Genomic DNA, 24,329 nt, shown 5'->3' on the forward strand with positions numbered 1-24,329 from the left:
ACACTAAGGTAAGACTAAAAGGAATCTTTGAAGAAAAATAAAAGGCCTCCTAGCAAGGAAATTCAATGTTTTTATACCTTTGATTTTAAAATTCATTTTGAAAGTTAAAAGGAATATAACAAAAATACTCAAATGTTGCCTGTAAAGAGCAGCTTTTTATATTCCCTTTTACTATGTGCACAAAGAAGTAGGATGAAGGTTTTAAGTCAACATTTCCTGGAGTGATATAACCTTGAAAATGAAGAAGCAGATTTATTACTAAAGAAGAATATTCACACTGAGAATGGAGACTTTTAGGGTGCATTTAAGAAGGGGAGAAACACTTTGTAGGACTTTTGTTTCTTTCTAGGGACAAGAAACTGGCTCTTGTTTTATCTGACGTGCGCTGTGTAACTCTTTAGAAGAGCTCCTGTCTTGGCTAAAATAGGCCTTACGATTAATTCATTCATAACTTTCCTCTAATTCATTTCATAGGCTTTTGGAAGCAACATCAAAATTGATTCTTAAAAGACCTAAATCAAAGAGAAACAGTGATTCAGACAAGAAACTGTCTCCAAAAAAGTGTATGATTCTCTGACATCCCATAATTCTTCTTCCACCATCTCAGATCCTAGAAATTAGCTACAGTCCTAGAAGAAACAGGCTCAGATTTTAACTTCATTAGAGTTACAGAAGAAGAGAAAAAAATCACACAAATCAGCCATCGATTTGACAGTCGGTCAGGATGTGTTCTGGCATATAGTTAAGGTCCCCATTTTATGTATCTCCTTAAAACAACAACAAACTCAGCACCAGTAATGGGCCAGGATCTGGGTCTTTCTCTCTGCCTTTACTAGGTGTTCTCTCTATCTGAGGTGACTTTTTCATTGAGGTTGACTTCTGAATGCAACTGCTGTACACTCGCATCTTCCTAAGCCTTCTCTGCCTGTTTGATGTATTTAGGATTTGTTTTCTTTACAACAATGGAATTTGATTCACATTTTAAACTTGTGGGCCTGAACCAGATGAAGCAACCTGCTTACTGAGATTAATATTGCTTGCATGACATGAAGCCTCTCCGTGCAACACCATAGCCCACTTGTTTTATATTGAATTTGGGAGTCAAATAACAAGACAGAATTAAAATGGGATGCTTACATGCTTCATCAACTGTTCATAAATGTCCCTCTTGGATTTCGAGGCAAGGAGTGGCTGGTTAAGGACATAATCATATTTGGAAACCTGATGTTATAGGTATCTATATTTTGAATCTATCTGCATCAATGGTTGGCTTGATTAATGATTTCCCCATATCATTGTTATGAACGTTAACTAAACCTCATACTGCGTTTCTAGGTGTTCATATTTTGAAGTGCTATCTCAGTAGGTTGTTTCCATTATTGTTGTTGTTTTTCTCTAAACAAAGAAAATCTTCCTACTCAGGGGCAAAAATCGAAGCTCCCTCATGCTCAGAAATGAGCTGATTATTTGTAATAATTCTAAGCATATAGAAATGATCATGCAAACGGTGTTCCAATGTCTGAAAGGAATATTAGCGTTCAAACTAAAACTACAGCATTTTAATAATCTCATCAGGGCCGATCAATTAAAATGGGCCATTAGGAAATAACTAGCTAGGCCTTTCATTAATGCGCAAATAAGCCAAAATAATATTAACATCTTCCACATTTGCCTAAGATGCATGCAGACAATGTTGTTCAAGCATCAACCTCTTTTTCCTGTTACTAAATTTCCTTAATTACATATTGTGTTTTACTTACTCATATAAAACACTGGAGAAAGGGAAATTGTAGGAGGTAGAAAATGAATTCATAGTCTGTCATTTGATTGTGTAAAACTGGGGTCATTGCTCTTAACTGCCTCCCTAGCTGCTCCTTCTTCATGACATCTTTGCCTTCACCCCTGCACAGACTGGAAAACTCAGACACTTTCACCTTCACACCCATATCCAGTAAACACAAGCCCTTGTAGATTCCATTTCATACTAATCTAGAGTTCTTATCTACCTTTCTTTATTACACTATTTTGGTCCAAATCACCAGATCTGTTGTCTTGCCACTATAACTGCCTTTTTTTTTTTTTTTACTGGCTTCTACCAATGAATTCACACTTCTCCCAGCGACACAACTTCAATATTCACTGAGTAAAAATGTATTTTTATTATCCTTGTGCTTATTATAGGAGAAGGGCTTCCCATTATTTTAAAAGTATAATTTTAAAAATAATCTATTACATGAGCATCATTCCATACCATGTACCTTCCCAGCGTTTTCACCCTTGTCACACATCTGCATTCCATGATCTAGACTTACATGTATTCCTTATGAGAAAATATGCTGTATTTTTTTGGATTCAACAGGCTTTACCTACTGTCTTAAATCGTTTTCCGTATTTTTATTTTGGCTAACTCTAATTTTTAATTTCAGTATATGGTTAAATGTTACTTTGTAGTTAAGCTTCTAATGACTTCTAAAATTGATCAAGTAGTCAGAGTATATGGATTCACAGCATGCTGCATTTTACACTTTTTAAAATGTATAACATACTTAATTTATTTGACTAACACAGAAGAGCATATGCCCTAGGAAATAATGGATGATATGTCTTGCACACCAGTACATCTACAGCGTTTCTTTAGTGCTTGCTAGATAGAAGATAATCAGATGATGATTTGAAACCTTCTTACCTTATCATTCACTTGATTTTGGGAAGATATGGAAATGTAATTAATGTTAAACCCCAAAATGAATTAATAACTGTCTTTTTATGGTAAGAAGTGTCTTTTCTTCCATAAAAAAATCTCCATTTATTGTGTGCTAAGATCTTAGAATAAGGCAAATTAATATTGTTTCAAAAAAACTCTTTAGAGTATGCACAAGGGCCTTAGTTAAGCATTCTGGAAAGAGCATACCAGTTTACAGCTTCTCTTTTAAAAACAAACTTACATGAAAGGAGTGGGTTTAAACAATAAACAGACCCAAATACCAAGACAATGAGGAAGGTTAAAAACAACAACAACAACAAGGTTTGGGAATAGGAAAGCAGAGGGGTGATGAATGGATGGATGGATAAATAGATAATGGACATTATGCCAAACTGTGATTAAGGCTGAATTTCTCAGAGTGGCTCAGGAATTGGATCAGCCAAGCACTTCTGAAATTTTGGGGTGCCTGTGAAGATGATAGCAGGAGAAATCATACAAAATTTGTAAAAACAGAAAACAGACTCATGTGACTCTTCACCATCTTTTTCAACTGGTAAATTACCCTTTGTCCCTTTAAGAGTAGACTGTAAATTTCCTCTTTGGGACTGCTGAAACAAACTTAGAAGGGATCCTAAGACACAGCTGAGATTAAAGGTGCTTTAATTCAAACATGGAAATAATGATAAAGTCTGTGTTCAGAACAGAGGTGACAGCTCCTCCCAAGACACGTTCTCCCGTTAGCTGTGAGAACGTGGTAGCCAGGCTTGCGATCTCACCCAAGACACTGAAGAATTCCTCTCCAGCAACACTTGTCTAAGAGAAAAACCATGCAGAGATACTCCCTTTTTGAGATATCCTTTTATGTAAGGGTCTGGAAAGATCACGCCACAACAAAATTAAAAATCAGCAAATTCCATCAACCTGCATAGAGCTTCCAGTTAGCTTAGATACAGTCTTACTTTTTAATGTGAAGAGAGCCTAGTCTTACCAGACATTTGTAAAAAAACCTTTACCATGAAACACAGATACCAAAGCAAGTAGACACACACACACAAAAGAGAAAATATGGGTAAAAGAAAAAAATAGTCAATTGTTAAACATTAACATTCTAAAAAATATTAACTAGATCATCCATACAAAACACCAGTAGGCACTACAAAGAAACAGTAAGAAGGACTTCAGTAGGACTTTCTCCAAGAAATAGACAAAATTACTAAACTAGCTGAAAGTCCTGAGAGGAGAGTTACACTTCTGGTGGAAAGTTAAGGTATATTTTATTATAGATACATAGAAAATTAAGCAAAAAGTGAATGAGCCTATTATTAACCCAAAGTATACACACATAAGGGAATAAAATCGTAATATGATAGATTTACAACTATAAGTAATAATTACCAGGTCTTGATATATGTCATACTAAGTAGCACAAAATTATGGCACAATTATATTAAAATATATGATAGAAAGAAAAATACCATATGATATCACTCATATGTAGAATTTTAAAAAAAAAAAGGACATTATGAACATCTACAAAACAGAAACAGACTCTCAGACATGGTAAACAATCTTATGGTGACCAGGGAAAGGGGGTGGGAAGGGATAAATTTGGGAGTTTGAGATTTACAAATGTTAACCACTATATATAAAAATAGATTTTTAAAATAAGTTTCTTCTGTATAGCACAGGGAACCATATTCAATATCTTGTAATAACCTTTAATGAAAAACTATGAAAATGAATTTATATGTGTATATGCATAACTGGGACATTGTGCTGTACACCAGAAATTGACACATTGTAATTGACTATACTTCAATTAAAAAATAAATATATAAGGAATTGTATGCATGTGGGGACAGATACAAGGAAACTGGTTATATTTTTCCTTAGTAGAAACTCCTTCCCTTAGTAGAAATACTTCAAAAGAGAGAAAGCAAAAAATATACATATATTATTTTTGCAAAATACAGGCAAACTCAAAAAGAGATTAGCTAAAGATTATAAAGACTTTACCTCTGGATATTGTGAAATAGGTGAGACATGTGAGAGCTATTGTTTTCCATTATCCGTTTGGCAGAAGTCTTTATTTTAACTACAAGATTTTTCATCCTTAATATAAATGTTTACAAACAAACCAAGAAACCTCATGCCCAGTTATTTTAAAAAGCCTTGTACACCAAAGCAATCATAAGCTTTACTCTACTCCTGACTAAATTCATGATTATTCAGGTAAGAAAACTGGTGAGAACTCTCTTTGAATAGTATGGGTTAGGTATTATATATATATATATTTATTTCTCTGAAATTATTTTCAGTATATAATAGTGACAAAATTGTATTTTTATATGTTTTTCTCAAAACATATTTTACATCAACATAGAGATAAAATGTAATGAAATGAATTAAATTAAGGCATTATTTTCCTACTACAATTACATGTAATTATATCCAATTCTGATGGTGGTGTGGTGCCACAGAAGTATGCATAACCTGGTGCTTTGAGTATACACCAAGAAATTTAAAGCAAGATAACATTTCCTTTATTCTGTAAACCCTTTAGCAAATATACATGAAGCAAATTTTATCCAATATGTTTGTGAATATTACAGGTATGTTTTATTATAGTTTCTGTATTTCTGATCGTTACTTAAAATAGGAAAATTTGGACATGACAAGAATTTAGAAATGTGAAAATAATTTTAAATGTGAAAATAGTCTTGGCAAAAGTGTAAGGTTATATATGGCAAAACTGTACACATTTATTAAAAACAGTATGTTCAAAGTTACTGATGTTGGGAAATGTTCACAACATAAATATAAGCAAAATTGGTCACAAAAATAATTACTTATTAAGGTGATTCAACATGTTATTATTAGTTTTCAGTTTTACTTTGTATATCCTCTGTTTACAAAATCATGTATCAAATGAATATACAGTGTTACACATTAAAGTATTACTGTATACCTAATATGACTAATACAACATATTTCCATTTACTAGATGCCAAGACAAGTCAATGCAATGGTGTTTCTCAGGAATTAAATAAATATAATAAAAACTTCATTAATTTATCCCCTGAGTAGCAAATATTTGAAATAGTCTATATTTGCTGATCAATTCTATAAGATGCAAAAATCATAATTTTTAAAAAGTTATTATTTTATGCATTATATTCTTTTGTCTTTCAGATGACCTTTCTAGAATCAAATGCAATAAAGTATATGGCTATTGTTTTATGACTGTTAATGCCTGTTGCCATTTTCCACTTTACTATACATTAGATATCCATCTTCATGCATCAGAATTGCATATTCTATTTTCTACATAAGGCTTTTAGTTACAAAGGGCTATTGACCACCTGTATTTATCAATTCCCAAGATAATACTAAAGTTATACTACAGGGATTCCAATAGGAGAAAAATAAATACCAATGATCATAAAACAATTATAGTTGGAATTTCAAGTGAAAGATATACCTCAATGTGAAATAAAACACCGAGTAAAAGAAAGAGAAAGAGAGAATTAGAGAACTGGGAAATACAGTATGTATCTATTATAATATTCAGAGAGAGAACAAAGAAAACAAAATAAAGGATATTATCAAAGAATAATGGGGAATAAATTGAAGAGGATTGAAATATATATATATCTCAATGTTCAGCTACAAATGCTTTTTTAAAAAAAATAACTAAACCCCAATCTGAAGAAATAAATCTTGTACCCAAATTTTGTAAAGAGAAGGGGAAAAAAATGATGAATTGGTTCAATGTAATATTATAAACTGAAAGTTTAGTCCTTGGAGTATATTTGAGCACAAAAGCCAAAGTAGAATTAAGCCATAAAGCAGAATTACCATGAATACAAGAAGTCACAGAAATACTGAGTACCCTGGATGTACTTATCAATGGTAGAGCATGATTCACATGATTGACAGTGCTATATGTTATAAAGGCCGTTAAAAAGAGTAAATCCTAATAGTTCTCATCAGAATAATATTTTACCTTTTTCTTTTATTTCCTATGTATATGAGATGGTGCATATTCACTGACGTTATTTGTTGCACACTTTGAACTTACACAGTGCTATATGTCAATTATATCTCAATAAAACTGAAAGAACAGAAAGACATTATTCAAATAGAAACAGAAAGTAACAATAGAGAAAATCAGTAGATCCAAAGCCAGTTTTTTGGAAGAAATTTTTAGCCAAACTCAGAATATCTTGAATGAAGATCTGTAATGAAAAATAGGATATCACTATAAATACTATAAACTTTAAAAAGATAACAGGAGAACATGATGAACAATTTTATGGTACAGTATTCCACAAATTATAGAAAGTGGTCAAACTCCGTTCTTTTTTTCAATGTTTACCCAAGAATATATACATAACCTAAATAATGATGTATGTGTTGAACAAATTACATTTATACATAAACACCATTCTACAAAGAAATCTTCAGATCTATCCAGCTTCATTAGTGGATTTTACTAAACATTTAGGTAATAAGACAAATTCTATACAACCTATTTCAGCAGAGGTGATAAATCTTCCCATTCGTTTTGTTAAGTAAGCATTGACATGATACCAAAACTAGATAAAGACATTACTTAAAAAGGAAAGTACAGGTGCATATTTTAATAAATGTAGACATTTGGCTGTAGTAAAATCATATCTAACGATAAAGGCTAAAACACTATAACTAAATGGAGTTTACTGAAGAATTTAAGTTGATGTGACATTTAGAAATCAATTAGTATGATTTATTGTATCAACAGACTAAAAATATGATATTTCAACACCCATTCATGGTAAGAATATCTTAGCAAACTAAAAACATCAGCATCCTTACTTAGGTTAAGGAAGTCCCTAACAAAAACGTACAATTTAGAATGTACTTAATGATCAAATACTGAATGATACTCCTCCAATATTAGAGACAACACAAAGATACAGAGACTCTTTATTTCTATTCAACTTTATATTTGAACACATAGCCAATGCAAAGAGACATGCAAAAGCATCATGAAGACAGGAAAAGAGGCATTAAAACTGCCCAACTGAGATGTTCCTGATGTCCTGACCCACAGAATCCATAAACATAGCAGAATTATTATATCACACCACCAAGTTTTTAAATGGTTTGTTAGGTAGCATAGAAAAGTTAAATATAAGTTTTTGAACAGAAGCTATAGCAATGTTCCAGGGAAGTCATGATGGTGACTTGGAAAAGGTCATAACAGTGATATTAATAAGATTAGATACTGAATATATATTTTGAATATGGCAGATGTCTTTTAGACATACAAGTGGAGAGGTCAGCAAAGTAGCTGAATATAGAGAACAGTATTTTGAGAAGGATCTCTAGTTGGGAGGAAGACATCTGAGAGTCATCAGAAATTATACAGTATTTAAAGGCAGGAGACTGAGTGAAAAAAAAAAAACTATAGTGGTGAATTCAGTTAAACTAAGGAAAAAATTCAGTAACCCTTGATATTTCATACAGAAGAGTTAGAAGAGGACTGTAATCAGGAAGGTAGATACTGAGAAGTCAATGAGGCTGAAATAACACCAGGATTATTATTATTTTTGCCTGTGAAAGACAAGTGAAGCAAATATAATCAGAAAGCAAATTGGTCAATAGTATCAGATTATACTCAATTAAGGAAGAAAAAAACTCAAAACTCATGAGCATTTATTTAATACGGAAGGCACTGTTAACTAGGCCAAGGTCAGGTTCACTGATGTAGGCCGTATTCTGATTAGAGTTGAATAATGAGGACCAGCAGAATAAAAATTACACTATTATAGACAACTACTGAGATAAATTTGGATCACAGGGAAACATAGAGGGAAGTGGGTCAAGAGAAGATTTTTCTGTTCTTTTTCAGATAGTATTGAAGAGGTAAGAATGTCTTTGCATGCTTATAAGAATAATCCAGTAACAAGGGAATGAATGTAACAGAAAGATGTTTAAGATTTATCTATTTCAAAATTAGAATTCATGACTTAGATTTTGTTTGTGGACTGCTATATTTACACAAATTGGAGAATAAAGTCAGGTAATTTTTTCCATAACTGAAAGTCTATTCTGAAAATACAGTGTAGTTTGCTGATTTAAGTTAGATATTTTCCATCAATTGAAATCATCTGTAGTGGTACATATTTAAGCAACTATATTTAAAATCTAATTTACACATTTTATAAGATAAACTCTCTTCATGGTATTGAAGTTTAAAATGTATTTTGATTTTCTAAAACTACAAGTGCATTGTGTCAAGCAGAATTTCTCTAGGTGAAAGTTTAACAGTTATATTTCTGTTACTTCTGTAATGGAAATAAAAGCAAAAATAAACAAATGGGACCTAATTAAACTTACAAGCTTTTACACAGCTAAGAATACCTTCAACAAAATGCAAATACAGCCTACAAACAAGGAGAAGATATTTGCAAAAGACATGGCCGATGACGGACTAATTTCCAAAATATACAAAAAGTTCATACAGTTTAATATCAAAAAACCAACAACCCAACCAATCAAAAAATAGGCAGAAGACCTAAATAGACATTTTTCCAAAGAAGATATCGAGATGGCCAACAGGCATATGAAAATATGCTCAGTATCACTAATTATTAGAGAAATGCAAATCAAAACTACAATGAGATATCACTTTCTACCCATAGGGCAACAGCTATCACCAAATGACAGAAGATAACAAGTGTTCAAAAAGATATGAAGAAACTGGAAAACTCACACTTGAATTGTGAAACATACAATTATTCTATGACCTAGGAATTCCATTATTAGGTATATACTGCAAAGAAATAAAACCATATTTGCACCCAAAAACTTGTGCATAAATGTTAATACCATTATTTATATTAACCAAACAGTAAAAAAATCTGAAATAGCCATCAAATGATGAATGGATAGACAAAATGCGGTGTAAGTCTATGGCGGAATATTATTCTACAATAAAAAGGAAGTCCTGTTAAAGTGCTACAACATGAATGAACGCTGAAAACAGTATGCTGAGTGAAATAAGCCAGTCACAGAAGACCACTTATTGTATCTCTGTTTTTTAGTAAATGTTCACAATAGGTAAATGAATAGAAAGAAGGTAGATTTTTTTCATTGACTAAGGTTGGAGGAATGGGGTGGGGTGGGGAAGCAACTGCTGATGATTACATGGTCTCTTTTTTAGGTGATGCAAATATTCTAAAATTTATTATGGTAATAGTGGCACAACTCTGTTAATATGCTAAAAAACATTAACTGGAGGGTTCAATGTGTGACTAGTACTATATATTAATTATATCCCAATAAATCTGTTAGAGATAAATAAATGGATAATGGGTCCAATATTACTGAAAAAGACTACACAAAGTAGCTATTTTTAAGTTTGATCTTATTTCTGCAATCAATATTATGAATGACCTGACATTAATTATAATTTGGGGTACCTGTACTAATTGATTTGCATTTTTGAACATGATTTAACTCTTGCTGCTTTATGGCGATTTAAGTAGTTTTTGATCCATATGTAAATTCATATACATCCAAGCAATTTATGCAGTTTTCATTCCCCTGTTTTACTTCCTAGAATAACGTGATATTATTCTCACCTCATAGCACTTTATTTGAAAATCAATATCCCATTAGATATATTGAAATGTGTGACTACCGATGCCTGGAAATATAATCTAACACAGGCTAAAAACTTTGCCCATGTTGAAATACAAGCTCTCTTTTTTCGTAAAAAATACATTGAAAAGAAGATTCAATAGTTACCTTATTGTGAAACATCATCATTATTTTTTCATCTAAAGAAAAGTGGGATGTTAACAAGGTAATCAAATAGAGTTAACATGCTCTTAAATACAAGATGCAATATTTTTCTTTAATGTTTCACCATACTTTGTTTTCAAGTTTTGAAAATTCTTTTTCTAGAAGTTTAATTTTTTTGCTGAGTCAATGTAACTAATGCTAAATAGTAAAATTCATTTTTGTCACTTCCTGTCTTAGTTTTTTCCAACTAGCTTTCAGAGACTCACTACAGAAGCAGAGTTGAAAAGATGCACAGATGTTATGACTGAACATACTAAGAATAAGTTCCAGCTTCCCCATAAATGGAGAAAAATAGGTATGGTATTTTAAGCAACATCTCTGACCATCAGCATCCACATCTGTAAAATAATGGCAGTAACCCTTCCTTTCAGAGTGTTTGGAAATAATAAACACAATGGAAGATAAAATGCCCAACGTAGTATCTGACAACCAGAATGTGACAAAGTATTAAGATGATGATTACTGTAATACATGTAAATATGTAATAATATTCCTGGCCACTGAAAGGTATATGAGCTAGTCCGTTGTGGAAAAACAGTAATAATCTTGTTAAATAGATTATGTGTTAATGAAAGCTTGAGTCTTAATCAATTTCAGATTTAGGTAAATTCTAAAATCTCATGGAACCTCAGTGTTATTGTCTTGCCTTATTGTCCTACTGTCCAATGGTATGATACCAGATTGGGATTGTTCTCTTTCTAAAAATTCACTTAAAGAGATTTTTTAAATCTCTGTAACTTACCTGTCCAAATTAGCTTGGTGGGTTTTTGTCAGTTTCCTCAGATAATCTTAATGTAAATTTAAATAACTGTAAACAGCTTCTTACTCTCACTCTGCTTTTCCTGAAATCTATAGAGTATGTAGTAGCTTTCAAATGGATATACTAAAAACTAAATGAGATTAACTACACAGTGACACCTGCAACATGTCAGAAATCCCATCTTTGTTATACTCTCTGACCTCTAGAATCATCTGAGATGCATTCCAGCTTTTACAGTTCCATTTCTGCTTTACTTCCCAAAGATCTGTACACAATCCAGGTCAGAGATCAGAAGGCTTCTTTATATAACTGTCTTAGTACTTAGTGCATTGACAGGGAAAAAAAAATCAGGAATTGTGGATTTATATTTTGAGCACGATAAATATTCAAGTAGTTGGTACATTCAGGGACAAATTTTAATGGTCTAACAATTTTCTGACAAAAAATATTGTAACAAAATTCTAACAAAAATATAAATACATTGTGATTTAGGTCTGAAAGGTTGTGTTTCACTCCTAGAATTCTGAGGTCACCATTTTTTAAAGAACATAATGGTCTTGATGTTACACTACATATTAGACCTATCAGTCATATTACGATTTTATGTCATTTATATAATGATCACATGAACTTCAAATAAACTGCCAGCTATATAATACACTTGGCATGTGTTAATCATGTTTTCAAATATTTATGAGAAAATACAACGTCATAATACAGGGATAGCACATAACACACAAAGAAACACATCATCCCTTTAAATATACAATGTCAAGAGCTTTGAATTCAACAAACAAAACATGTTATCTAAATGGTGTTAAATCATACAATACCTAACATTTAGATTTAAAAATAAATTTTAATAATATTGATATTTAATATTTAAATTTTACTTGTAAGGAAAAAAGCATTTGATTGCATTGATATCCTGTGAAATTACTGTTGATTGATTGTATACCTAAAGTCATGATCATTTTACTAAAAATCGTTGCTATGTCCTATTACATTCTTATCTTTTTCCTCTCAAATGCAACATAAACACATGAACCAAAGGTTATACAATGTGCCACCCAGAAATACTGAAACATTTAAAGTTCAAAATTCCTATTAACTTTCCAATTCCAGTTTCCAAAATTGCTGCGTCTTTCATTTTACCTGATCACTGCAGAATTAGGTCTGAATTTACACTCCCCACGAAATGCCAGATTTTTAAATTTTTATCATGTGCACTGTGGAAAATGAAAGCATCATTGCCAGACTGGCCTAGAATAAAAGACAGTCCATTAATAAAAAAAAGATGTCAATTAGATTAGCAAAATAGAACCACCTGACACAATATGAAACATTGCTTACATGTGTCAATATTTTAAAAAATTATAGGTAGTATTTTTAAAAGGAGAAAACTATTTATACCTTTTAAAATAAAGTTACATTATTGTTAAAAGGTATATATTTGTGTAAAAAAAAATCTAGTTATTTTTCTCCAGTTGGAGCTAAAGAAATTTTAATTTGATTGCTGTTTTTAATAATAGGTTATCTTCAACATAAATTTCTATACGTTTTATACATGTGCATTGAATTTATGTACATATTTCATTTGATATGTCATTATTATAATCACTGTTAATACAGAAGAGGATAAATATAATCAGCAACATAATTACAGTATTTGTGTTTTTTTTCTGCACAGTGTATCCATCAGTGCTTTGTGGAAAGAAATGAGAACTCAGCCGAGTATGTACATAATTTCTTTACAAAAATAAGTTGGATGGCCAGTGTATTTATGTAAAAGATGACAATTATCTAGAATCAATCATATAATGATATTATTCCTTTTGATTTTCAAAAGTATGAATTAAATGAAGTTATCAACAATATGGTGAGGATTTTTTCCCAAACCCTCGTTCAAATATAACTTGTGTAATTCTTAGTAGAATTAAATCATTATAAATGTTTTCAAATTCATTTTACAAACCATTATATTTATGGTCTTTCTTATACTTCTCATTTGCACAAGTGACCCAGAAAATTTTCCTTCACATTTGACACCAATAAATCTTCACAATGCACAAAAATACAGAAGAATTTCCTTTAAGAAGTACTTTGTTTAACAGTGCTTTTTTAAATGTTTGTGGTGGTCACAGATCCAGAATGAAAATTCTGGATTCTATTTCTGGGTTAAAAAAATATACATAAATATATTTCACAATTTGTCTTTAAAAATCCCTCAAATTATTATGCTGTCTGCTATCAAAATACTCTGAAATGATTCTCTCATTCCTATAATAGATTATTAATATTAAAGAAAAATATTCATTAATATTTTATTCTATTCAGTCTTTACTGTGAAAAAGTAATTAATGAAGACAGGGTATTTCACATAGAATACTGACTTTAATAATATTCTGCCTAAGCCAGAAGGAAAGATGAGAGATTATCTGTTAGCCATAAACACAGATGGTACAGGAGAAAATCTGGAAGCCATTTTGCCATTTCTAATATTCAAAAAAAAAAAATCATGGCAAGCAGTCATCTCTGAAGAAAAGATAATTTATCTTGTAAATTATATTCTTAAGCCATTTTGTTAAAGATGAATCAAGTTGCTCAATATGGCAGATCACGTGGATGGGCTTATTCAGCATTTGGTCCAAGATCCACTCATATACCTTCCACAGGATGCCTCCTAAAAAGAAGTCCACAAAGAGAAGACAGTAACACTGCTAAAGCTGGAAGTCTAAATTTCATTTCAATGAGTCCTTACAGCTAGGGTGTTAGATTTGATTTTCATTTTACTATTGCTGTGAAACTTGAATTCATCGGGTAGTAACTGAGGAGAGAAGCAGGGTGGGAGACGGTCCTGTGGGTCTGGACTGTGGCAGGGAAGGTGCTTTCAAGGATTGTAGTTACATTGACAGGATCCCATTTCGAAAGGCAGTTCCCTTCCCATGGCAAAAGGAACAGCAAATACAGTTCAGGGGATGATTGCTGGAAGCTTGTTTTGAGTTTATTCGCTCGTCCCCTCTTACTGATCCTGAGTGATTTAACGCCCAATACTGACTCATTGTCTGTTTCACCTTGCATGTATCATACACCTTGCAACTTAACCCTGACTACTGTGCCCACCAAGGTCATTTTTATTGTCATCTGGCATTCACCTTTGTACAGTAGTTTAGTGCATAATATAGTCTCACTGTTTTTATCTTCATTCTTCTTGTTTGGGGGATTTTACTCCCTCAGCTGTGTCTTCTTAAACTCTCAGTCAGTGCCCTCAGTCTCTGTCCCCAACCTGTCCATGCTGGGGATGGTGAAATGACCTGTTTGAAAAATGTGGATATTTAATCTTCTAGCCAAAGCAATTGCTTCAAGAAGTGGATAAAACGCTCAGTGTTAACCAGTTATTCGCTAGGATTGTTATATAAAAACTGAATGACTTTGTTGCTGTACAATGCAGTGAATGTTTTTTACAGGAAAGAGACAAGGGAAGAGGCTGTGACAGAAACTCTTAAAATAAAAATCAACAAGGAAGACAGTGCCTGGACCAGAAGAGGTCTTCAGCTCCGCTCCTTGGGCCCAGGTAATCAGAAAACTTCTTTCCATTCTATAAGATTCCCAAAAGGCAAACATTATATAGTTTTGGTGCAGAGTTATTTTTATTTCTAATCAATTCTTTAAAATGATACTTCCTTGTCCTTTTAATTTCTAGTTTGTGATGAGTTGACTTCTGCATGAAGTTGGACATTACAATTTTGATGGAAATTACTCTCTCGTTTCCATTCTGAATATTGTAAATGTTTTGTGCTCTGATTAAAAACCTATTGTTCTTCTGCGTGGTACTTTAGAATAAAAATATCTTCACATTTGAATTCTATCTATGTTAAATGTTGAAAGGCAGTAACCAATAGATTTTTAATTGTGCTACCTGATTGCCTTCCAGAAGTGCTTTATTCCTATTTCTCAAATAATTGAATGAGCAAATTTCAATAATTTATCACATTTAAAAGGACTAGGGAAAATTTCCTCCTTAACCCCCTTTTAGATAATTGGATGTAAGTTTGGTATATTTAGCCCGTACTTTGAATTCTAAATCCTACTTAGTTTATTCACAAGTATTTCTCTCTAAAATATTTATCTTACACTCTAGTCCTAACTTCTGCAGATAATTTCATTCTGTGTATTTTATGATGTGAGCATTTAATAAATATGATATTGGTTACCTCAAATTGATTCATCCATGACTTATTTCATTACATATTTAATGTGGTAAGGGAAAATGATCTTAAGCTGTGTTATTTAAGAATATATAACTATTTTAAATAAGAAATATTATTTCAAAATTATATAAGGAAAACAGTATTGATCAATGAGAAGAAAAAGAGAAGACTATAATTTAAAAGTTGATCACTTTCATACAGAATTATTTCTATATCAAGTGTCAAGGACAATAATAAATAAATGTGTATATAATGATTCTGGAGTAGTTTTCCTAAATCAGTAAGCTTGCTTTTACAAAACAGTAAATATATATGCTAATAGAGCATTTGCTTATGTTCCATAAATTTTATTTAATGAATAAATCATCAAAAATATCTAGCTTGCTTTTTAAGTAACTTTATATAGTTGAAAAGCACATGAAAGTAAATAAAGGAGCAGGAGGACAGAGAGAGACTGATGTTATATACCTGTAACATCCCATCAACAGATCTGGCATTTTTTTCTTCATATTTCTTTCATTTCCCCTCTCATTCAAGAACCAAGTGTTGATAGACGTTCCAATTCAAAATTCCTCAAATTTTGTCCAATTCTTCATCCCCACTATCACCGTTTTAAATCAGGACTTTGCTATCTTTTCTCAGTTGCATCTTAACAACTCACCATAGCCAGATTATTATTTCCTCATCCACACCACTACCATATTTATCCTGCTACTACTAAGAATTTATACTATTTATATATTAAGCAAACAATCTACAAGGACACATGGTACAACACAGAGAATATAGGCAAGATTTTATAATAACTACAGGTGGAACATGGCTTTTAAACATTGTGAATCACTATGTTATATACCTGTAACTTATGTACCTCAACTGTATCTCAGCTAAAAAGTGTAAGTGCATCTATGTGTGTGTGTGACATGTAATACATTCACAGATGCATATGAATATGTTAAATTTATGTGTGAATGTGTATGTCCCCCCTTCAACATGTCCACACAGCCTATAGGTGTAAAACATGAATATCTTTACATGTTGCAGGAGAGCTTTCATAATTCAACAAGAATTTGTCATTGGAGGCTGTCCAATAAAACCAAGTTTTATACGAAGATCATTAAATTTACAGATTATGCACTTTCCTTACACTGAACTATGTGCTTAATTTCTTTCTCCTTTCCTACATAGCCTCTACAAACTATAACATACCAAAAAAACTTGCACATAAAATTTAAGCTCAAAAATTTCCTTTTCTGTATCTCTTGTCTTTTACTCCTTTCCCAAGCAAAACTGGTTATTTTTCTCCTTGTTCCTAGAGTGCCATCTACCTACTTCTCATACCAATTAATATGTGTAAGTATAAATATGTGTGTTTCTTTATGTGTTTAAAGTTTTTATTTTTATATGCTTAGATAGCTATAAGGCTCTGTCCCTTGATTTAAATTTTGTCTCTGTATTTCCAAACTCTTTATAATGAGCAGAATATAAAATAATGGCTTCAGAAATGTTTCAATGTTTAATGAAAAACTCTCATTATAGAATCCTCAAAGATTCTTTAAAAAATAAAAGAATGCAGGTAAGGTTACAATGTTAACTTTAAGAAATCATGTGGAATCTTTAAGAACATTTGCTATCTTTTGCATAATGTAAAATAGATGGACAGTAATTTCAAGTTCATTTATTCTGCTATCCTATTAAATTGGTCTCAAAAAGAAGGCCTGATTAGTGGTAGAAATAGAAAATATTTATGCAGGACATACTGTTTAATGATGCACCACTTTGCATACAAGTGAGGTCAGAAGGTCCTCTAATGAAAAGCAATGTGCTTTCTCATATTCATCACTGAGCTTTATTATGTTATGAATGGCACATGCTATGATAGCAAGTTTTAGATTCTTATTAGTAAGCATCCTGTTGGGATTCTAAAGAGTGAAGATTATAACACCTTAGCAAATATGGATACAAATCATACAATTACCTATTTTAAAATGTTGGTTTTTTAAACACAAACATGTGGAGGATAAATATACTACTGAACAACCAATGGAGCACTAAAGAAATCAGAGGAAATCAGAAAACATGATCCTGTACATAGAAAATACTAAAGACGCCACCAGAAAATTACTAGAGCTCATCAGTGAATTTGGTAAAGTTGTAGGATACAAAATTAATATGCAGAAATATGCTGTATTTCTATAGATTAATAACAAACTATCAGAAAGAGAAATGAAGAAACCAATTCCATTTACCATCACACCAAAAAGAATAAAATACCTAAGAATAAACCTACCTAAAGAAGCAAAAGACGTGTACTCCAATAACTGTAAGACATTGATGAGAAAAGAAAAATGAAGACAACACACAGATTGAAAGATATACCATGTTCTTGGACTGGAAGAATCAGTATGGTTAAAATGACCATCGTACCCAAAGTAATCTACAGGTTCAATACAACCGCCATCAAATTACCAATGGCATTTTTCACAGAACTAAAACAATTTTTTTCAAATTTATTTGGAAACACAACAGACCCTGAATAGCCAAAACGAACTTAGGAAAGAAGAATGGAGCTGGAGGAATCACACTCCTTCCAGTGATTTCACACTGTATTACAAAGCTACAGTAATGGAACAGTACGGTGCTGGCACAAAAACAGACACATACATCAGTGGGACAGCATATAAAGCCCGGAAATAAACCTACACACTTATGATCAATTAATCCACAACAAAGGAGGCAAAAATGTGCAATGGAGAAAAGAGTCTCTTCAGAAAGTGGTGCTGGGACAGCTACATGTAAAAGAATGGAATTAGAAGATTCTCTGGTATCATATACAAAAATAAACTCAAAATGAATTAAAGACCTAAATGTAAGTCTGCATACCAAAACTCCTAGAGGAAAACATAGGCAACACACTCTTTGACATAAATCACAGCAGTATTTTGGGGGGTTCATCTCCTAGAGCAATGAAAACTAAAGTAAAAATAAACAATGGGACCAAATTAAACTTAAAAGCTTTTGCACAGGAAAGGAAACCATAAAAGAAAAGAAAAGGCAACCTAGGGAATAGGAGAAAATATTTGCAAACAATGCAACCAACAAAGGGTAATATTCCAGACTACACAAACAGCTCATACAGCTCAATATCAAAAAACAAAAGCAAAAACAAAAAACACTCAAAATTTTTAAAATGTGTAGAAGATCTAAATAGACACTTCTCCGAAGAAGACATACAGTCACGCTGCTTAGAATGGACATCGTCATAAAGTCTACAAATAATCAACGTTGGAGAGGGTGTGGAGGAAAGGGAACTCTCCTGCATCACTGGTAGGAATGCAAATTAGTGTATCCACTAAAGAGAACAGTATGGAGGTTTGTTAAGAAACTAAAATCAGAGTTACCGTGACAATCCAGCAATCCTACGCCTGGGCATAGAGCTAGAAAAGGTAAAACTCTATTCAAAAAGATACATGCACCCCAATGTTTATGGCAGTGCTATTTACAATAGCCAAGACATGGGAGCAACCTAAATGTCCCTTGATAGATGAATGGATAAAGAAGATGTGCTATATATACACAATGGAATATTATTCATCCATTAAAATAATGAAATAATGCCATTTGCAGCAACATGCATGGTTATTAAATTATCATACTAAGTGAAGCAAGTCAGAAAGAGAAAGACAAACACCGTATTATATCACTTATATATGAAAATTTAAAAATCATACAAATGAACTTATTTACAAAACAAAAATAGACTCACAGACATAGAAAACCAACATGGTTACCAAAGGGGAAAGGAGGGTAGGGATAAACTAGGAGTATGGAATTAACAAATACATACCATTATATATAAAATAGATAAACAACAAGGACCTACTATATAGCACAGGTAACTTCATTCAGTATCTTGTTATAAGCTATAATGGAAAAGAATATTATTTATATATATATATATATATATATATATATATATAATGAAATCACTTTGCTGTACACCTGAAACATTGTAAATCAACTATACTTCAATTTTAAAATTTTAATTTAAATTAAAAATAGATTTTTTTTATTGCAGCTGAGTTCTGTTAAAGATGAGAAAACAAACAAAAGTGGGAACATATATTTATAGGATTTACATAACCACCTGAAACTTATAAAGGAACATTTATTCCATCCAACAAATATTCGCTTTGTTATATAAACTCAACCAAATTAGAATGTTATAATTCTAGGAAACATACAAAATTTGAAAAATAATTCATTTAATGAAGAAGCCGAGAAATTTTTGTGAATTAGTACTACATGCAGTCAACTGTCGTGCAATGTGACTGTTTCTCTAAACACACACACACACACACACACAAACTGACACTCATGGAAAGACAAATTTGTGGGAACATACAAATGGGAATAAAATAACCAATTAAACTCTTATTTAACCTGGGTATTAAACAAATATCATTATTTGATGTGTAAAAACCCACCATCAAACTCCACTTTGAGCTCTCAGTGATAATATGAACTTAGAAAAAAGATGACATTGAATATTTTATCCTAAAATGCCTGCTCTTTTATGTATATAGAGGCAGCGGGAATAGAGAAGGAAGGAATCATATATTGAATAGAATACAATTCATAGTACTTAATTAAGTATAATAATTACCATAATTATAATTCATAACCCACCATTATATTAGACTAGGCCTCTCTTTTGTGTGATACTTTAGATTTCAGTTTGAATTTCTCATCCACTGCACAGTCTGTTTCGGCACTGCCTCCATTTCTAGCACAGACCACAGTGGAGAGTATTATATATGAAATTTGCCAATTAAAATTTTAATGATCACTCACAAGATTTTAAACATACTCTCATTGCAAATCATTTTTATCTGTCTACAGCATTAAACGCAGTCTCACTCTGCTGTACCATGTCCATAGATGATAATGAATTCTGCATTTGTTATTTTCCTCCTGGATGTCTGTAGATGAATTTTATTCAAAGCCCATTTATTTGTTGTTTTAAGCTATCAGGTTGTCTACAAACATCCAGAATTTGTATTTGTGTCAACTTGGCTGAGCCACAGTGTCCCAATGCCAGGTCAAACTTTATTTTGGGTGTTTTGGTGAAGGTATTTTTGGGGTGAGATAAGCTTTCAGTCAATGGACTCTGAATAAAGTAAATTATCCTCTACAGTATGGGTGGGCCTTATCCAGTCAGTTTAAAGATGTACCTTCCCAGACCAAGAAGGAATTCTGCCAGCAGACAGCCTTCAGACTTCAACTGCAGCTCTTCCCTGGGTCTCTAGCTTTCTGGTCTCCCCCACAGTTTTTGGCCTTATCAAGCCCCCATGATGATATGAGCGAATTTTCCAAGATAAATCTCCTTCTGTCTATATATACATTATGTTGGTTCTATTTCTCTGGAGAATCCTGACTAATACAGGGACTTAGGAGTAGCCTGATTATATGTGTAGACAGAGCTGCTAGAAAACTATAATAAAACTGGGTTCCAAAACAGAGGTAACATTTGACTTTACCTTAACACTTGCTAACTTCTTAACTGGTATCGTTGCCAGGTTTGTCATTATTGCATCATGCTTTTGGTGAAATGTAATTAAATACAATATCTGTGAAATATATTGGATATAGATAAAAATATCTGAGTAAATAAGAATCAAACCAATAAATATTACTGATCATTACATTTATGGTCTTATTGTACATATGAGTTGACATCTCCTATATGGATTAATAACAACTTATAATTCATAAGCATGACAATGTAACTAATAAGCATTTATTGAGTATTCATTGTTTACCAGGGCTTAAGCTATGTATGCATCACCAGTTCATATAAATCCTCAATTCATGTCAGTTTATTTGGCAATATCTAACTCCCACTTTTATTTTCAATCATGCTAGAAGATTCAATTGCCAAATTTACTACATGTTCTGCAAACTTTGCCATATTACAGCATATGATATCAGAACCCCGGATTTTCAAGGATTTAAAACTTCAGCTCATTCTTACAAAAAGCATGCACACAGTGTCCCAGTTGATTATTCTGGATGAAACATAATCTGACACTGTTTTACCAAACACATTTTACTGGTGACTGATTTGAAAGATTGTACTGTGGGAAGGTTAAGGGCGTAGTCTTTGCAGCCAGAATGTCCGGGAACAAATCTTATCCCCTCTACTGGCTAGCTGTGTGAATAAGTCAAATCACTCAAACCTCTGGGTCTCAGTTCCTCCATGTGGAACAACAGGACAGTAAAAGTATCCACCGCAAAAGGTTTTTGTGGGGTTTATACTAGTTCATACTTGCAAAGCTCTTGAACAGTCATAAGTATGGTGCAAAGGTTTGGTAGTACCACTCTTATTTTAAGCAATAATTTAACACGTTATAAAATAACCACATGGAATTCTATTCTCTTTGATAAAAATGTAAATTGATTGTAATATTAAAGTGATATTTCACCTGTTACTGTTTGGGTTACTTTGTCTGTTATAAACTTTATCTTATTTTTCCCTCCATTCAGTTTACCACTCTTGCTCAGTCAGCCTGATAAGCCAACCCCCATTCCAAACAGAAATTCAGCCATCCATTATGTGAGCTCTGTTATTTAGGATCAGCGGTTAATGGATTTCTGATGTAGATGGAAGTTTTTGTGTAACCGAGATACCACTTTGACAGATGAGGTCACAATAGCTTTAACTGATGTTCTTTCAAGCCTGAGGGCTGCCTGCTCACAGGTTCAGCTGAAGCATTTCAGAAGCAATGCAGGGGACCTAGCGGTCCAGATCATCCTATATAGATACACATTTTTATTTTTAAATTTTGTTTCAAGGCTTTTAATAAGCTTTAAAAATTGATAAAAACAAAACTCTTGTTCATTAAACATTATCTTCTTAACGAATAGTTTGAAAGGATTGGACATACTCAGGACAATGAAATGCTGTCTTTGATGTAATTTTTATTAATTTGAAGTCAAAGTTATTAAGTTCAGTATCTTCCTTCTACAAGCCCTTGCTATTTCATTTATATGTGCACCAAGTAAAGTGTGCTGAAACAAGAGCAGTTAAAAATAGAATTTTATTTGAAATCTTTTTTCCTTTCTATTAAACCATTGCTTCTGTCACAGTAATATTAAAGCATCATATAATTATGTTCGGGACACTCAGGTATTATGTTTTTAGATCATTTTCTTCATTAATAAGAGCAAAAAAAATTGGAAAATTACCTTAAAATCTTTTTCATCCTATTTCGAGTAGTCAAAATGTCAAATTATAGTTCAAATGAGGTTAATTTTACTTTTTTTGTCATACTTTGGAAGAAGCAATATGAATGTGTGTGCAGATAATTAAAATAGCACAATGTATTTTCAGATAAGAGGATCAACAGAAAAAGTAAATTACATATAATGTATAAAAAGCAAATACATTTCAAAACAATGCTTTCCATAGAGTTCACACTTATGAGTTCAAACACTTATAAATGAAGCAGAGTGTTGTGTGGGATTTTGTATTTAAATGAATATATTTCATTCTGTCCATAGCAGAAAATAAAAGAATCCAGTGGTTTTGTTTTAGTTTTTAGAGAAAGGAGTATGGATGATTCTGGAAAGAGGATCAAGTGGAGATACTGACTTACTCAGGAGCATGGGCAGTCAACAGCTGTAAAAGGAAGACAGAGAATATATGGGTAAGAAGAAAGCAGATCACAAAATTTGAAAGAAGGAGCATATGGAGGTTCTTTTTAATTGCTCCCATTTTTCAGTGAAATACAAAGTACATTTATTAGCTAAGAATAAGAAACGGAGAACAAGTATTGGGAAACTATGAAGAGAATGAATGAAACAGTTAGTAGAGCAGAATATGAATTGACTGGGGTGGCAGAGCAATCATCTAGGGTTTCCTAATTTTTCTCTTGCTCTAATTCACTTGAAGTATTTACTGGAAATAGAGATTCTCATGAAGATTTTGATTCCATATGCAACTTTGCCCAGAAATCTGTTTTTAAGGGACCACAATCAATGGTACCATCATCCAAAATTGGAAAACCAGATGGACGTAATTCATTAAGAATGTTGTACGCAAGTAACGCACTAGATAGTACCAGAGTTAAAACAAATGGATGTTTGTTATTTATGCTAAATACGGGAACTATGACCTCCTCTATACATTAATATAATTTCAAATAAACATGGACTATAATGTGAAGGCTTCCATTATAACTGATGGATATGATGTACTACTATGTAAAGAATTCAGAGGCGGAAACATGACATTATGGCTAGATTACATGACAGAAAGAAGGAAGGATGCAGGCTTGCTTGAAGTTTTCAGTTTTTGTTTTTTAGATCAGAAAGCTAAACAACTGAGTGCAAGGACAGGGATGCACTCTATGTAGGGAATTGCATCAATGATGGCAAGGAGGGAAGGAGGCAGGATACCTTTAAAAAAACAACAGATCTCACTGAATCAATTATAATCAGTAACAGGAGATGAGAGCAGAGAATTTTAGAGTACTTTTATACACTGGGAATACACTAACTGCTTACAACATGCAAAGTGCAAAGAATAATGAGGGGAAAAGGAAAATAAGAAAGATCCATTCTTGAAGAACTCATTACGCTACAGAGCGATTTGTGTTACAAGAAGGTAAAGCAGAGTATCCAATGGGAGAGCATAAAGAATGACCCTCCACATATGGAGATGGGTGTGAAGGGACAGGTTGGTGAGGCAGGGTTTAGGGAAGTCTTTCCTGGTGTGTAAGTTGGAAGGTGAGGTGAT

General features: G+C 32.4%; 1 long non-coding RNA gene across 1 annotated transcript; it reads right to left on the minus strand.

Annotated features, from left to right (window-relative positions):
- Window positions 1-13,692: 13,692 nt before the first annotated feature.
- On the minus strand, window positions 13,693-22,165 carry LOC140698247 (uncharacterized). Its single transcript, XR_012075892.1, has 3 exons — window positions 22,015-22,165; window positions 21,070-21,159; window positions 13,693-14,001 (listed from the first exon to the last, which is right to left on the minus strand). It is a non-coding gene; the product is annotated as an uncharacterized lncRNA (long non-coding RNA).
- Window positions 22,166-24,329: the final 2,164 nt, after the last annotated feature.

This window comes from Vicugna pacos, chromosome 1 (genome assembly GCF_048564905.1).
Source record: "Vicugna pacos chromosome 1, VicPac4, whole genome shotgun sequence".
NCBI lineage: Eukaryota > Metazoa > Chordata > Mammalia > Artiodactyla > Camelidae > Vicugna > Vicugna pacos.